This window comes from Uloborus diversus, chromosome 2, assembly GCF_026930045.1.
Source record: "Uloborus diversus isolate 005 chromosome 2, Udiv.v.3.1, whole genome shotgun sequence".
Taxonomy (NCBI): domain Eukaryota; kingdom Metazoa; phylum Arthropoda; class Arachnida; order Araneae; family Uloboridae; genus Uloborus; species Uloborus diversus.
The window spans coordinates 63,389,659-63,406,567 of NC_072732.1; the positions used below are offsets into that span (position 1 = coordinate 63,389,659).

The 16,909-nt window shown below is 35.8% G+C and overlaps 1 protein-coding gene across 1 annotated transcript in view; it reads left to right on the top strand.

Moving 5' to 3' along the window:
• Window positions 1–15,457: 15,457 nt before the first annotated feature.
• Window positions 15,458–16,909, top strand: part of LOC129235197 (uncharacterized) — a 62,611-nt gene continuing 61,159 nt past the window's right edge. Inside the window, exon 1 of the mRNA XM_054868898.1 lies at window positions 15,458–15,682. The gene's annotated coding sequence lies outside the window, so the exon portion shown is untranslated. The remainder of the gene's footprint in view (window positions 15,683–16,909) is intronic.

The following is a 16,909-nucleotide window of genomic DNA, read 5'->3' on the forward strand; positions in this document are numbered from 1 at the left end:
ACAGTAGCCCAGGCAAACTCAGTCAGTCATGCGCGATGACTGACAACTACAAACCGTTTGTTACGCTTGCATATAGGCACTCCAACTCCATCAGAAAACTTTACAATGTTTGTAAAGTATGTAATTTTAGTTTATGCTCCAATGTGGTTTGAAATAAAAATGAAACCGAACTGCCAGTACCGCGCCCAACATTTTTGGAAAATGATTTCTCTTGCAAGGCAGTTTCCAGACAACGTTATGGAGATAATTTTTAAAGTTCCGCATATTTCGCTCATCCTGAACAGCTACTGTTGACAATGTGTTTGACTCAAGAAAATACATTCGATAATTAGCAGTTAGGCGCATTCTGAACTCCAGAAATAAGAAGACGAAGAGCTCGGATGGTGTACGATTTTTTGAGCGTCCTAAACTCAATTTTGAAGCCGTTGATTATGTTGATTTAGTTGATTGGGCAAACTGTGTTGTAACAGAGCCACCTCTTACACTGTATCTAAAAGACCAACAATGGAAAGAAATGTGCAAAGAACATTCTACAGAGTTTACTTTCGAGAAATTTCCCTGTCACAAGCAAGCTGTGAAACGTTGTGTTAAACTAATAACCGAAGCTGCAATAAAAGTTCGTGGTGAAACTGCACGAGATGGCTACATTCGTGCTAAACTTCAAGCTAGGAAAGAACTTCCATCATTTGATGACAAGGGACAATATTATTCCAAAAAATAATATTCATTATGCATGAGGTATTATAAATCAAATTTGAAGATTTCTTTTTTAAAATTTTATTATCTATATATGTAGTTCTCGAAAATGTATGATACTATTGCGTGATAATATTTACTATGATTAATGGCGCAATTTAATTAATTAGTCTATGATTTAATTTTGAAAAATGATTTCCACATTGGTTTTTAAAGAAATTCAATATTTTTTCATTTTTCTCCAATTTTTGATGCCGGAAAGGAGCGGTTAAATGCTCATTAAAATCAATGAAACATTTTATGGGCTCGAACTGGCTCATTATATAACATTTTCGGTGCATTCCAGCAAAATATTTGAAATTTATTTTTTAAAAAAAATTTCGACAAAAATTCATTTTTCTCTTTTTTTTCGGTTTTTCAGTGTCAAATAGCGCCGGCTAGATATTTTTTAATATCCAAGAAATTTTTTGTGAGTGCTAACTAGCTCACTACGCAACTTTTGCGCGCTATCCAAAAATTGATTTCGAAAAAAAAAATTTTTCGGCTTATTTCGGCCCACCCTAGTGGATACTATGATATGAAGTTGTTGCTTGTTTTTGCAATCAAAAGATCGTTATTTTTCTGATTTCAGCAAACAAGACAAGCAATGTTTTTTTCTTTTTTTTCTTCTTCTTCTTCTGACTCTTGCATGCATCGATTTATAACATTTTCTTTTATGAATAAATGTTAGCCAAAAAGGGACATTTTCTGATGATTCCATGAGAAATTCATTTGATTTTACCTTCTGGTTCCAAGTGACCTTTCAGATAAAATTAATTATTACAATCTGTAAATTATATATAAAATTGATACAAAAAAGCTCGCTTTGCTCTAGTACATCAGAGAGTGTTTTCTTAGGTTCTTAGAGTTTCAGAGTTTATCCAAAAACCGAAGAGAGAGAAGATTGAGTAATAAAGAAAGAGTATAAAAAGGGTAAAAATATCATTGCAAGTGATACTCCTTGAAAACAAATTCTGGAAGAAGAAAACACAAAAACAGAGAAATGAAAAAAACAAGTCAAAAATATAGAAAAAATGTTGGCTTATTTGACACAACTGATGAGGTAGAAAAAGTAAATGGGGGATCTGCTATTTTATCAGATTTTTTTGAAATGTGTGAAGAATCTACCTTCTGGGTTTGAAGAGCTAGACGTAAGTTCTGATAGAATTTGCCATTAAACAGATTTTTTTTTAATGTTGGAAATGTTCTAATGGTAGCTAATATAGAGACTTGTACATTAGTTTTTTTCGCAAAAGCAAAATCGTTTTGACTGTTTTTATTTGAACATCCGTACCAATTATTGCATCCGTTCCGAATAAAACTATTAAAACGTTGATAACATCGCCTACGAAAATAAATGATGTAAAACGAAATCACTATCTCTTTTGTGGTCTGAAAATTATATTTTTATTTACATGTACGATGAAACTTGAATCTTTTTTACTTCCTTTTACAAAAAAGGAAGTATTGTATTCGCGAAAAAAAATTTCACTCAAAAATCGGCCTTAATTTCCATTTTTCTCACCCCCGAATGAATGTTGAGTTTTTTTTTCCGACCCGACCACACGAGGACCTACAGACATCCGATATATCCATTTTGCCGACCCCCGAGTTAATTACAACGAAGTTTCTCATGACGTCTGTATGTACGTATGTATGTGTGTATGTGCGTATGTGTGTATGTGAGTATGTATCTCGCTTAATTCAAAAACGGTATGCCCTAGAAAGTTGAAATTTGGTACGTAGACTTCTAGTGAGGTCTAGTTGTGCACCTTCAATTTTGGTTGCATTCGGATGTTCCTAAGGGGGTCTTTTGACCCTTTTTGGGGGGAAAACATTATTAATTTCGATGTAAACTCAAGTGGTGTTACAATTTGTCGGACACTTGGCGATACATCGCCAGTCTTTTGGTAGCCAAGTTTTGTCGCCAAGTTAGCGACAAATTTTGCGATGTTTTTTATTTCAATATGGCCACTGTTGGTGATATTTAGAGAGTAAACAATAGAATCACATCAAAATTGCCAATGATGGGGAAATGACATTAAATTGGAGTAAAAGGAAGTCATGTGATGCACACATCAGCTCGTTTCATTATGATTTAATTGCGATTATAGACGTTGAACATATTACGTTTCACTCAACCTTATATGCTGTCTCTCTGTGCTTTGTATTCCGTTACACTGAGTCCCGTATGCTGCTGTCTCACTGTGTCCCATGCGAGAGGTACAGTGAGACAAAATTTTACGTTTCCTCTTTTCATATTATCTAAAAAACTTTAAACAGTAATGAAATTTTTTGTGTCTTAAAAGTTTGTATACTTTTGACATTTATCTTATTTTCGATGCTTTTTTCGACTTTTTAAATTTTAATGACAGTGATACTCATATACAATGTTTAAAATTATTTTCGCCGAACCTGTTTTGTACTGCTTGCCTTTTTTCATCTTCTGCAGGGCCGGATTTAAGGGATGGCAGGCGGGGCTACTGCACCAGGGCCTCCACAACAAAGGGGCCCCCCACAATAAAATTTTTACAAAATATCCTTCCTTTCACGAGTCGAAAAAGTGCTGGCCAAATTATTAGTTTTTTTTTTGTACACTATTTGTACTAAAATACTATTTATTTTACTGTTAAGTACAGTACACACTGTACACTGATTATTACGTTATTTTAGCATAATTTAATGTTTGCAGGTGGCAGCACTGTTTCCTTTGTTTATGTTCTTTTTTATCAACCTGCCAGGAACATAACCTCAATCAGCTTAAACAGTTCACTAGTTTTTTTATTAGTGTGTTCTGTTATATTTAAAGTTTGTTTTAGGTAATTAGTAAGTATGTGTATGTGAGTATATATAATAGTGAGTATAAAAAAATTTTACCTCATTTTTTAAAAAGTTAAGAAATGGTGCAAACCTAGTAAAAATTATGCCAAAAAGACTTAAAATGCTCATCAACAACGAGGGAATGCATACTAAGTATTAGATAATTATTTCACTGTTCGTTAATGTCTATAATATGTAATTATATGTAACTGTCTATAATATGTAATTAATAAAGAATTTGCTTTTTAAACAGTTTTAGTCTAATAATTTGGCCAGCACTGTATATATCAAAATATTCGGATATATATCAAAGTATCGTATATTTTCGAAAATATGGTGATCTTTTCGAACCCTGACTGGGGCTTCCACTCCTTCGAAGCCCCGGGGTCTCCACACTTCCAAATACGGCCCTGATCTTCTGACAAAATATTTCATGATGACATTAATTACATCTATTCACCGTTTGGAGTTATTTTTCTGTGCACCTATTTCTAAAATTTTGGGATTGTAATGTGACATTCACATATAACTTTAGTTGCCCTGATATCATGATAAAACAATTAAAAAGCTAAAAGCAATTTATGTGGTTTCCATGTTTTAGAAATAGAAAAAAATGGGTTTCACAGAGGTTACGAAATACAGGATGTATAAAAAAGAATGACCTGATTTTGAACCGCAATATTACTTAATCAAAGCAGAAAAGTAATGGAACTGATGCTAAGCCTCACAATGTATTACAGTTTCATTAATGGTGTTATAAATGCTCTACATGTCTACTTTGTTTATCACTTCATCTCCAGCATTATGCATTTATATAGTAAGATGGGAGCTGAATTCGTCGACATTTTCTGAAAACTGATGGCATTAGAAGATGTCACTCCTTTTAATTATACCCCATCATATGACTTCCTTTCTTTTCCTTTCTTCGGTTGCACGTGTTATCTTGGATAACACCTGCAATGATCGGTAGTCCCCATCAATGAAGTCATATGATGGGGTATAGTTAGAAGGAGTGAGGATAACACCTGCAACCGAAGAAAAGAAAAGAAAGGAAGTCATATGATGGGGTATGATTAGAAGGAGTGACATCTTCTAATGCCATCAGTTTTCAGAAAATGTCGACGAATTCAGCTCCCATCTTACTTTGGAGATGAAGTGGTAAACAAAGTAAATATGTAGAGCATTTATTTTTATTTTAATATGTACGTCGTTCTCTCACAAAAACAAATCAATAAAGTAAAAACAAAGGCATATTCCATGAATCCTCGGACAGAACTTTTCAAACCTTCCTAAGGTTACATTTTTTTTTTTTTTTTAGCGTTTAAGTTTAGAATTTTATCAGTTCACACAAGAAACGAAGATAGCTCAATAACGTTGGTCCTTGTACAATGTGCATCAAACAAGGATAAGAAATCATCCAAGTGTCCTGGTGTATATAATCAGTCTTGTTGGTAAACGGATAAGAACGAAGAAAGGAACAGGTATGTAACCAACTTGATGCTCTAAAGTTAATCTTGGTCAGGGGTTCCTCCCCCCCCGCCCCGAGTTCAATGGCGCAATGTCCCCCTCCAAAAATTTTCTCAACCCTCTTCCCCCTTCTTATTTTTAGCTCTCTTTTTTTATTTTATTTATTTTTTAAAAATATTTTTCATTTATTTATTTATTATTTTTTAATTAATATTATTACTATTATTATTTTATTAGAAAAGTTTTGTGCTACGCCAATGACATACATGCAAAAACACAAACAAAATAAATAAATCAAATAAAATATAAACTGAGTTAAATTAATAAAATAAATAATTTAAATTAAAAATAAATCAATTAATTAATTTTAAATAAAAAAATTTACAAAAATAAAAATGCCCCCTTCCCATTTCGATTGCGCAACTTGCACCATAATCCCCCTTACCCCCCCCTTCCATGGGTACCCCTGACCTGGTTCAACGCAAATCAAGCAAGGATTAAAAAACATAATAATAATAAATAAAATTTAAAAAAAGAAAAAAAAAACATGCAAGAAGCCTGGTACAGAAAACATGCGAACCGTTGTGTGAAGTCTTGAAGCGAAACAACCATCTGCGAGCGAAAACAAGTAAGCAGACAGACCCCTGATGCGAAACGAGCAAACAAGAGAAAGAGTGCATATGGTTATGTTAGTCTGTATATGAAACAAGCAAAAACGATTTTATGAGAAAAATTGTGTGAAAACAAGCAAGTAATCACCTGATATTAAACAAGAAAGAGTATTTACTGGAGTAAACACGTAGCCATGTGCGATCTTGATACAAAATAAGTAAAAGTGTAAAAGATTTTCAATGCATACAACATGCTTGTACCGGCGTTAAAAAATATACAAGGTAATAACAGAGTGCTAATATTATGCCATGATACGCAAAAACGCTCTGCAAAACCTCCTACAATTTGCGAAACCACACTTTATGCATACGTATAATTTTGAACTCTTGTTAACTGCTATGTTTACCCCCAAAATGTGTTATTGACGGCGACTGTAAAGTTTAGTCTAAGTCACAAAACGCTGCGTTTCATATCTCAGTGAATATTGGTCGTACTGATTTGAAACTTTTTGTGTTGGAATTGTTTTTCAATGGAGATTATTTCCCTAAGTTTTAGTTAGGGGACCTGGATCCCGTATAAAAATTTAAATTTTGTATTTTTTGACTTATTTTAATTTTTTACTTTAAAAATCCAATATCTTAACTCTGCATCTGATTTTGAGCATTTTTGCAATTGAAAGTATATACATCTAGGATTCTAGCACTAACAGTTGCGAAAGTAAAGGTCTTGCAGGTTAAGACGGAACACCCTGTATATGTTTTACATCACAACAAATCTCTAAGCGAAGATGGAAAATGACTAACCACATCTTTTATGACACACTTTTGAACTATGTTATCATAGTGAAATCCCGTTAGAACAAGCTTGAAGGGAACATAAATTTTGTTCGCTGTTTCAGGAATTTTGTAGTACTGGAATTCAAGAAATGTAGTGACAATTGAAACAGGACTGAACTTTCATTTTCATTGAAACGGTTAATTCGTTGTATTGGTGTTCGCCATAACGAGATTTTACTGTATATATAGGTGAAAAACTCATTGAATAAATCAATCACGAGGTGATTAGCTACAATGGCGTGAACAGTGACACAAATCACAGTCCCCTGCTCTTAACCTCATCATTAGCGAAATTTTCCTTCGCGACAGGTACGTGCAAAATCGGACTTTTCTTTCTTCCCAACCGTTGATTCAAATCTGGTTTACTGAGGTGAAGCCAGCTATAAGGTCACTAAGTCACCCGAACAGGAGCGGATGGAGAAATATTTGCAAGGGGGGGTCAAGTTTCAATGGCCGGCGTTATATCTCCTAAGTAAAAAAACTTCTCTTAAGCACGGATGCTCACCCCCCCCCCCCCGCATGATATGAAAACCCATTCAAATACTCCTCCCTACAATTTTTCAATGGTTAAGCTCATTAGAGATGATTGTGCTTTTGAAAATGAACAAAAAAACAAAATAGCAATAGCCCATTCAAACAAACCCAGGTGGTCATTCCAAGCTCGTCAGCTTGCGAGATCGAGATTTTCGCTCACGTGATTGGTTGTGACGTAGAAATGTCGCAAAGTAGTATTCTAATCTACTCGAACTTAGCCGCAACATAAGTTCGAGTAGATCAAAATGCTACTTTGCGACATTTCTACGTCACAACCAATCACGTGAGCGAAAAACTCGATCTCGCAAGCTGACGAGCTTGGAATGACCGCCCCAGTCAATCCTTTGAACTGTGACGCGCTGAGAAGAAATACCTTACAGAACGAAGCAAAAAACAGGTTTATATTGATTCCATATTTTTTCGAATCTAAACATTTGAAGATTGGTAAAAATCATAATAAAATTATTGTCACGGGCGATCAGCTGACCCTTTGACCCTCACCTGAAGCCGCCCTTGACCCGGAACTCTTGTCGTACCGAGGGCCGTCCAGAGCCAAGACTAGCCCTGGCCCTTCGTCAGTTTGGTAGCCCCCCCCCCCCCCCGTTTATAAAACTTATCAACTTCGTACTACAGTCGACTCCCGCTACAACGCGATTCGAGTTACGCGAAATGGCTATAACGCGAGTTTTTCATGGGAAACGAATTTTAGAGCAAACGCGAATTCCTCGCTCGTATTACGAAAATATTTGGAAAGGAATCCTGGTGTTAAGTATAGGCTTCGTTGTTGATTACTAAATATTAAATCCATGAATGTACTTTCATCCTTTTATTAGCATCACTGACTAAGCAAGGTCCCACACCGCACTAGTTCAAATATATCGCTTGATTTGTATTTACAAATAACCACAACATTTTTCATAAGTCTAACTTATCTATTGTATCTACTGTGCAACTGTTATAGTGAAGAGCTTCATCATTTCTACACACTGTACGTACCGTACTGTTTTATTTTATGTCTCTCTCACCCCCTGCTTTTGTGCATCGTAACAGTATTGTTACAAATTCTGTAAATAGTAATTATTGTAGTAACGTAACCTGTAAATAGTTTCCCGTAATGAATATACAACCCCTATACATATGGCTAAAGTATGCGACCCCCCTATTTCTTTTTTTGTTCATTGATAAAATTTGATAACGGTCTACTATTTTCCAGAAGCGTTTGGAATATTTGAGAGATTTCTTTCGATGTTTATAAAAGCGTACCGCGTGATAAAAAGTGGAGTTTCGATTGAGAATTCGAACTGAGAGTGTATTATCTCTGTTTATTGCGAGGCATTTCGCTGTGTTGTTTTTCGTATTTGGAAGTAAATACGTGTGTAATCGTTGAGTTTACGGTGTGGTGTGATATTTGCCTAATTGCTGATGATTAATTTAGCAGTTGTTGACGATCTTTCCTGTACATAGTGTAAATAAATTCTCTGTGTTTTTAATCAGAACTGTGTCATCCTTTCAAGAAAGTTGGAAGTCTCACCGAATCCGTTACAGTATTTTATGTTGAATAATTGAAAATTCAGCTCACATTATGTAAGGAACGGTAATATATAGTTGAGCAATGATCTGAAACAGTTTGAGGGGTGTTTAAAAATGGCTAAAATAATTGGGTATGTTAATAAAGAATCCGTATTACATACCCTTTTTCACAACGCGAAATTTTTACGCGAAAGGTCTTGGAACGCATCCCTCGCGTAAGTCGGGACTCGACTGAACTCCGATCCCGAGCCGGGCTCCTGAACGGTCGGGTTCCTCGTTTCCGACTTCAGGCTAGAGGTGCGACATCGATAGCAGAACATCGATGTTTCAAAACATCGATGGTATTGATACATTGACCAAAAAACATCGATATTTTCAAACATCGATGATCAATCTTTTTGGCATTACCTAACATACGTTTTTGAATATACTACACTACAGACTTATGATAATCTCTAACAAATGTTTTTAGTGGATCAGTGAATTCTTTCGGCATTGCGTCAATTCGTGGAATTATAGCTATTATTTCAGAAATTTCTAAGTAAAGCCAATAATAAATTATACAATTTGTAGTAATTATTTGCTAATTTAAGCAATACAAAAGAATACGTACCCGACGATTATATTGAAAATACTGAGCCTCAAACCATGAATTCAATTTAATAGGAATAATTTCGCAACATACGTGTGAAAATAGACTTCTGTTTGAGAACTAATATATATGGGTTCAGTAATTCTTTTGTCAGACATTAATTCCTTTTGTATATAGTATATAAGGGGTGGGATATTGATGTCGATGTTTCCGAGAGTTCAATATTTTGGGGGTGGGGGGTCAATTTATAAGATTCCATCTTTTTTTTTTGATGATCGATGTTTTGAAACATTTATGTTTTTCAATGGATTTTGCTTCTCGGGGGAAAATTTTATTATAATTTTCAGTTAAAACACTAAAACATCAACATCAAAAAACATCGAATCCAAAACATCGATGTCCCAAAAACATTCAAAATAAAGCATCGATGTTAAAAATATCGATATTTCAACAAAACCATTGATGTTTCCAAAACATCGACATTGATCTCGCACCCCTACTTCAGGCTGACATACGCTCTCGCCGGCAGGGGCGGATTCAGGGGAGGGTCAAAGGGTCAGCTGAACCCCCCCCCCCCCCCCGTGACAAGAATTTTACTATGATCATTTTTAAAGTTCAGTTTTTTAAATTTGAAAAAATAGTACATGGAATCAATGCTAACCTTTTTTTTTCTTGGATCTGCAACGTATTTCTTTTCAGCGCATCATAACTCAAAGGATTGACTGGGTTCGTTTACTGGTCTACTGCTATTTTGAGTTTTTTTTTGTGGTGACTTTTTATAAAAATTTGAGGGAATATGATCCATGGTGTCAGTTGCACCATTGGAAGTTTTAGGAGCAGGGAGGGGGTGGCAATTTGAAAGGGTTTCTTTCTCATTTGGGGGTGGAGGGGGGGGGGAGCGCCGCAGCGTATGAGGGGTGCTCCATCACCCATGGAGGGATAGGCAGACTTGCTTAACTGATAATTTTTTACAATGGAGATATGTCCATTCAAACTGGACCCCACCACCCCTTACAAATATTTCTGGATCCGCCCCTGCTCGCCGGCCCTGGTCGAACCTCGGAATCAGTTTTCTAGTTCAGTACCACAGAAGTCTGAGGCCGGAATGGAGCCAGTGGCGGATCCACAAGGAGGGAGGGAGGGGGACCATCGCTACCCCCACCCTCCAAAGGTTCGTAAATCCAAAAGTATTCCGGGAAAAGATCACCAAACTCTTTTTCTCCCCCCCCCCCCAACGCATCACGAAAAATCACCTACATCTGCATATTTACGACTTTAATTCCAAAATTTTTCCAGGGAAAAGTTTTCCTTTCTCCAATGTTTTCGAAGATCGCCAAAATTTTGAGTTTTTAGAACTTTAATTTCAAAAAAATCGGCGGAATTGAAAACGTTTTTCGAAAATGTCCTTAATGAGGGCCTTCTATTACGTTTTTTAGAACTTCATTTCCGAAAATATTCGGGGGGAGGGCCCCCGACCCCAAGCCCTTCCCATAACAATAATGAAGATTCACTAACATTACGTTTTTGAAGCTTCAATATCGAAAAGTTGAGGAATAGCTCTTGACCCCATTCTTTCCCTAACGCTAATAAAGATGGCTCCAATTTCAATTTCGAGCTATTTCCGATGGAAAATTCCAAACTCCTTCTTTCCCCCTAAGTCATAAAAGATGACTTATTACAACTGCGTATTCAGGACGCGAAATTCATCAATTCGATTCAAATCAATTTCGAAAAATTTCCGGAGATGAGTCCCCATGTCCTTCTTTCCTCATCTTTCAACATCATTCAAAGATCTTCTAGAACAGCGTTTTTGGAGCTCCTACATCGAAAAGTTCTGAACCCCATGTCTTCTGTTACGGAACTGAAGATGGCCTACAACTGTGTTTTTAGCAGGGCTGCGGAGTCGGAAGAAAAATAGCCGACTCCGACCCCGACTCCGACTCCGGGGTTTCGAAACACCCGACTCCGACTCCAACTCCGACTCCGACTCCGGCTTTTTTATTTATTTATTTTTCAATTCAACCCCTATCCCCCTCATGAAAAGGGAGGAAAACCTCTATACAGAGATTGAAATATTAATTTGTTTCTTATGAAATTTAAGCGCTGTATTTTTTTTTGTAAAATTAAGAAGCATACAACGTCAGAAATTGAATTTGAAAATCAAATTGTTCCAATACTTACGATTTTAAAATTGAAATCACATAATCATCCTATTGTTAAAAAAAATTGAAAAGGTTTAACTTGCTCCCCATTAATGTTTAACGAATAGATGTTGATCAAGTCGTGTGATTTTCAAAAACGCTTTTTTTGCTAAGTCAAAAAACCTTTCTAGAGCGAGGGCGGTCCGCTCCGGCCGAGATCCATCTGGTGGGTGACACCTCAATAATATTTCAGAGTTTATAAAAACAATACACATACTTTAATTCTGAAAAAAAAATCCCCAATAAATTTGAAATTATATTTCATCTATAAAATTTCAACGAAAATAAGGCACTATACTTGTATTGAGGGAAAATATGGGGTACATGTACGCTTGGAGAAAGTTTTACAGAAAATGCGGCAATATACAGCTTTGTACAAATAGCTTTTCTTTTTCCTATAACTATTCCCTCAATTTTTAATTTTAATTTTACTGGCTGCTTTAGAATTAATCTTGAAATGAAGATTTTAAGATTAACTGCAATTATTTGAGTGTTGTAACCAAGATATTTGTTCTATTTCATACTTTTGTTGAGAATCAAGCTTGTAGATGTTGTCCTTAAATTGAAAAGACAGATATATTTTATCATGTCTTTTAGATTTGCGCCTTTGCACGCCAACACTAAGTTGAATTACAGAACACCGTAAGATACCTCTCGAACTACGGGCTCCAACTTGCTCAAGGGGTACATTCCTCTTACAATTTTATAACTGAGGTCGAAGTAAAAAAAATGTTATTATTGTTGTTTTAAAGTGATTTAAAAAATTTTTATTATTGTTGTTTTAAAGTGATTAAAAAAATATAAAATGTTAGGTAAGAAAACCGTGCTCACAGTTGCTATTATTTCAAGAATGTTGAAAAACAAGCAAACTAGGGAACAGCGTAGGTGGCTATTACAGAAAATTCGATGAACAATCAAGCCAGCTGGTTATTAATGACAGTTGTTTTCTTATTAGTAGGCTTTTATACATGTAATCGAATCAACTGGTAGTCAGTTTTTCAAAAAATGCCAGGAGAGTCAGCGAAAATTAAAGAAAAAAAAGTAGACCGGAGTCGGAGTCGGAGTCGGCATATTTTCTACCGACTCCGACTCCAACTCCTTTACTTCAAAATCAGTCCGACTCCGACTCTCCGACTCCGACTCCGACTCCACAGCCCTGGTTTTTAGGACTTGAATTCCGAAATTTTTTTCGGGGGAAAGCCCCCGAAACACCTGGTTTTCAGTATCACTAATGATGTTTAAAATTGGGTTTTTGAAACTCTTATCGAACGAGCTGATGTGTGCATCACATGATTTCCTTTTACTCCAATTTAATGTCATTTCCCCATTATTGGCATTTTTTTAATGTGATTGCTCTCTAAATATCACCAACAGTGGCTAAATTGAAATCAGAATTTAAAAAAAAAAAAGAAAAGAAAAAAAATCGCCAAGTTGGCGACAAAACTTGGCGACCAAAATACTGGTGATACATCGCCAAGTGTCTGTCAAACTATAACACCACTTGAATTAAAATCGGAATTAACAATGATTTCCCCCCCAAAAGGGGAAAAAGACCTAATTAGAAACACCCGAATGCAACCAAAAAGGGAGGTGCACAACTAGACCCACTTGGAGTTCACGAACCAAATTTCAATTTTCTAGGACTTACCGTTCTTGAGTTATACGACATACATACGCACATACGCACATGCATACATACATACGTACATACAGACGTCACGAGAAAACTCGTTGTAATTAACTCGGGAATCGTCAAAATGGATACTTCGCGTGTCTATACGTACTTAGGCACTTATCTACGTGTGGTCGAGTCGAAAAAAAAGAGAACTCAACATTCATTCGGGGGTGAGTAAAATGGAAATTAAGTCGATTTTTGAGTGAAATTTTTTTCTTCGAATACAATACTTCCTTTTTTGTTAAAGGAAGTAAAAACGACCGGTGAGAATTCCTGAATCTCATCCGTTCCCTTTAAAGAACCAAAATAACAAACAGTTGTTTATTTATTTATTTTTTTTTGAAAATATACCTTAAATTTCGAAAATTTTCCGAAAGGGGACCTCCAAGCCTCCTTTTTTCTTATTAACCACCAAATAGTCTAAAACCTCTTCGAATGGGAAATCAGATCTGGGATTTTGGGCAGTCCCTTTATCTTGTTGTCCAATAGTGAGAGAGAGATTATTAAATTAATATCTTGATACTGCAGCATTTCTTTTATAAGGAAAAAAAGTACAATTGAAGAACTAAATGGCTACTGAAAATAGTTAAATAGTTCACGAGTAATCAAACAAATCAAAATTAATTTGGATAATGGATCCAGGTAGTAGAAATTCTTTCTTTCTTTTTCTTCTTTTTCAATTTTTTATTCTTGTGTGTGTGTGTGGTATTCGAAACACTTATAACTTTTATTCAAACTCTTTAAACGATATACATTATAAAAAAAAAAACTTTTTTTAAATTTTATTTTCATTAGTCACCCCCCCCCCTCCTCCTATAATGCTCAATCGTCCCTCCTAAACAGGACCGTCTGGATCCGCCACTGAATGGAGCAGAAGTGTTCTCAGGGGCGCCCCGATAGGGAGGTCACTGGGACCTCCCTAAAATGCTTCTTATTCGGCAAGGTTCGTCTGATAAGTCGGCAAATTTAGAAAAATTATTGCAATATTGCAATTTTTAAATGCCCGAATTTCTCTTAAGGTTAGATGTACGTATATGTGCATACCTGTACTCAGGGACACCCCGATGGGAGGTCACTCACTTTCCGAAAAATGTACTTATTCAGCAAATTCTGTCCAAAAATTCGGAGACAGCATGACAAACTTTGCACTTAAAAGAACGTATCGCTCGTTTGGAAGAAAAGTTCCACGATACGATTTTTTTTTTTTTTTTTTGCTTAAAGGCCTTCTAAAGACGTTATCTTCTTTGGAAAATGACAGATTTTTCGTTCGAATATTAACCTCTGGAGAGCACAGCAAACTTACTTTTCTTAATGCAAATTGCCAGAAGAGTTCAACTTCAAACGCTTCCCCTGTAAAATTTCATTTTTTCGTATTTTGGCACTCTTCCAAATGAGCGGAAAAATGATGCTTGAAATTCGGAAAATCGAAAAATTTCAGTCTCCCAAAAATTTAAGTTTGGGCACCCTGGTTGTTCTATACATTTTCGTCTGCGGGGAAGTTTGTAAGTGCTGCCTCAACAGAAATTTTTTACAGCTTTAAGAACTGGTGGAAATCGCTAAGAGCAGGTTCGGGACTTCTGCGAGTTTTTTTTTTTTTTTTTTTTTTTTTTTTTTTTTGTGGAATTCGCTGAAAGTGCGCTGACAACTGAAACATGTTGACTCCAACCCGACGGCAAACTTATATGATATACTGCACTATAAAAACTTATCCCATCTCCCACGGTAAGACAAGTGTTGCACTTCCGGTGGTTTTTGTGTTCAGAAGAAGCTACAACACTGCTATAAAACTTTCCAGGTAATTATACTTTAATTCTTTTCATGGGCTGTGGAAAACTTTCTCTCCTGCGGACCCTTGTATAGTGACTGAACAAACTCCCCTCGTTCTAGAAACAAAAAATGTTTTAGGCCACTGCTAATATGTGCAGTGAAATTATTCTGCTGTAATCTAAGTTACGAAGACAATAATTTCATTCATTCTTCCATCAGAGGCACCCCGATGGGAGGTGACGAGAGGTCACTGTGACCTTCCGAAAAGTATTCTTATTCGGTAAATTTTACCTGACGATTCGGAAAAATTTGGAGTTCTATTCAGCAAACTTTTCATCATTCAGCGAAATTTTTAGTTGCATTCGATAAAATTATCATCATTCGGCAACAATTGGATTTTTATGCGACAAATTGAGAACTTCCTCCCAAAAATTTGAGTTCGGGACGCCTCTCTGCTTTTCACACTTTCATTTTCGTGACAAATTCTTCTCTCAGCAGCTCCAAGGCTTTCCAGAAAGAAATGAAACGATCACTCTCACCGCGCTCCAAACGAGAGGAACCTTCACAACATCGCTTGGCGCCTTTTCCGTTTCAAGTATTTGGCGGCGCTTCGCTGTACGAGAGAACCCAATGCATTGGTAACCCTGCCTCTCCTCTATCTCGGGCACAGTCGGCCGCGAGCCATTAGACTGATCGGTTCTTTGAGCGGAGTGATCCGTGTATTCGGTACTGCGACGGAACTATCCAGGCTTTCCGCGGAAGCCAGCGCGATCGGCAGACGGAAGATTTTGCCGAACGAACGGAGTTCGAAAAGTTATTCGCAACTTTATTTTCGGGACGGTTTCGTCCCTTTAATTTGTGTGACCTTCGACTTAGTGGAGTGTATTATGCTTGAGAAAATCGTCACAAAGTGGTGAGTTTTTGAAATGATTTTTGTTTTGAATGTTGCGTATTCAATAATTTTAGTATGTAAGGTCACCACTAACTTCGCGATTTGTGATCTCAGTTTATTTCACTCATTATCTGAAAGTTTGTTGTATTTGGTGTTATTTCTGTTGTATAATGATTAAATCTAGTCGCTACTTATTTATTTTATAACTTTTTAATTTTAATACATCGCGTAATAGTGGATGGTTAAATTATTTGAATTTATTGCACTACCTATTGGTGCTAGAATACTGTTTAGTTTTGAAATGTTAATTTATTCTGACTTTTGAATTTTGGTTATCGACTGCCCTGTGTACTTGTTTATACTTACATTCGGCTAAACAGGCTGAGCCTCTGTTGATCGCGAGGAGATCTACAGTGTAAAGTTGAACTTGAACCACTAGAGCAAGATCGCAATAATTGCTATACTTCAAAGCATTAGTGACAACTTTCTGTTTTCCATGTATGACATCCAATAACAAAAATTAATGTATCTGTTACTGTATTTATAATTGGCCACAAGTGTATTCACTATTGTATTTCTAAATTAAGCGCTGCGTTCGGATTTAGAGAAATATGTTTATTCAATACTCATAAGGTTAGTTAGGGGTGCAGAAGGAAGGAATCGCTGATTTGCAATTTGTGTATTAAGAATGTTTAAAACATCGCGGTGAATTATAGTTGAAACGATGTTGCGTGTTTTCATTCAACAAATGAATGTTTTCATTTAATTAATATTTTCATTGGTCGGGAGCAATGAGGTCCTGGCTTTAAAAAAATAATTCTGACGATTCCATTTTGACAATGTTTATATAGTCTATTCATTGTGGTAAAAAATATCTCATTTAAGTAGCATAGTACTGTCTCTTTAATTCATAACTTACCATTGCAACACTATCCTGCTTGATTTTCAGCTTGAAAATAATTTCGTTCATTGTTTATTTGATTGATGTTCCTATTTTTACATTACAATGTTTCACACTATTTTAAAAATTAATTGGAAAGCATTTTGAAAATCTTTAACGTCTGCAAAATAATTCTTTGCGTATGATTATGTATCGCATTGTTTAACTGGAAAAACATATTTGGTTTAGATCAAGTTATTCAAAGTATTTTCTATTATGAATTGCTGTCGTAGATCTTTAAGCAATATAAACAATCAAGCTTTGCTTCATTATTTTTTTCAATTAGTATTTCGGAAGATTTCAACTAG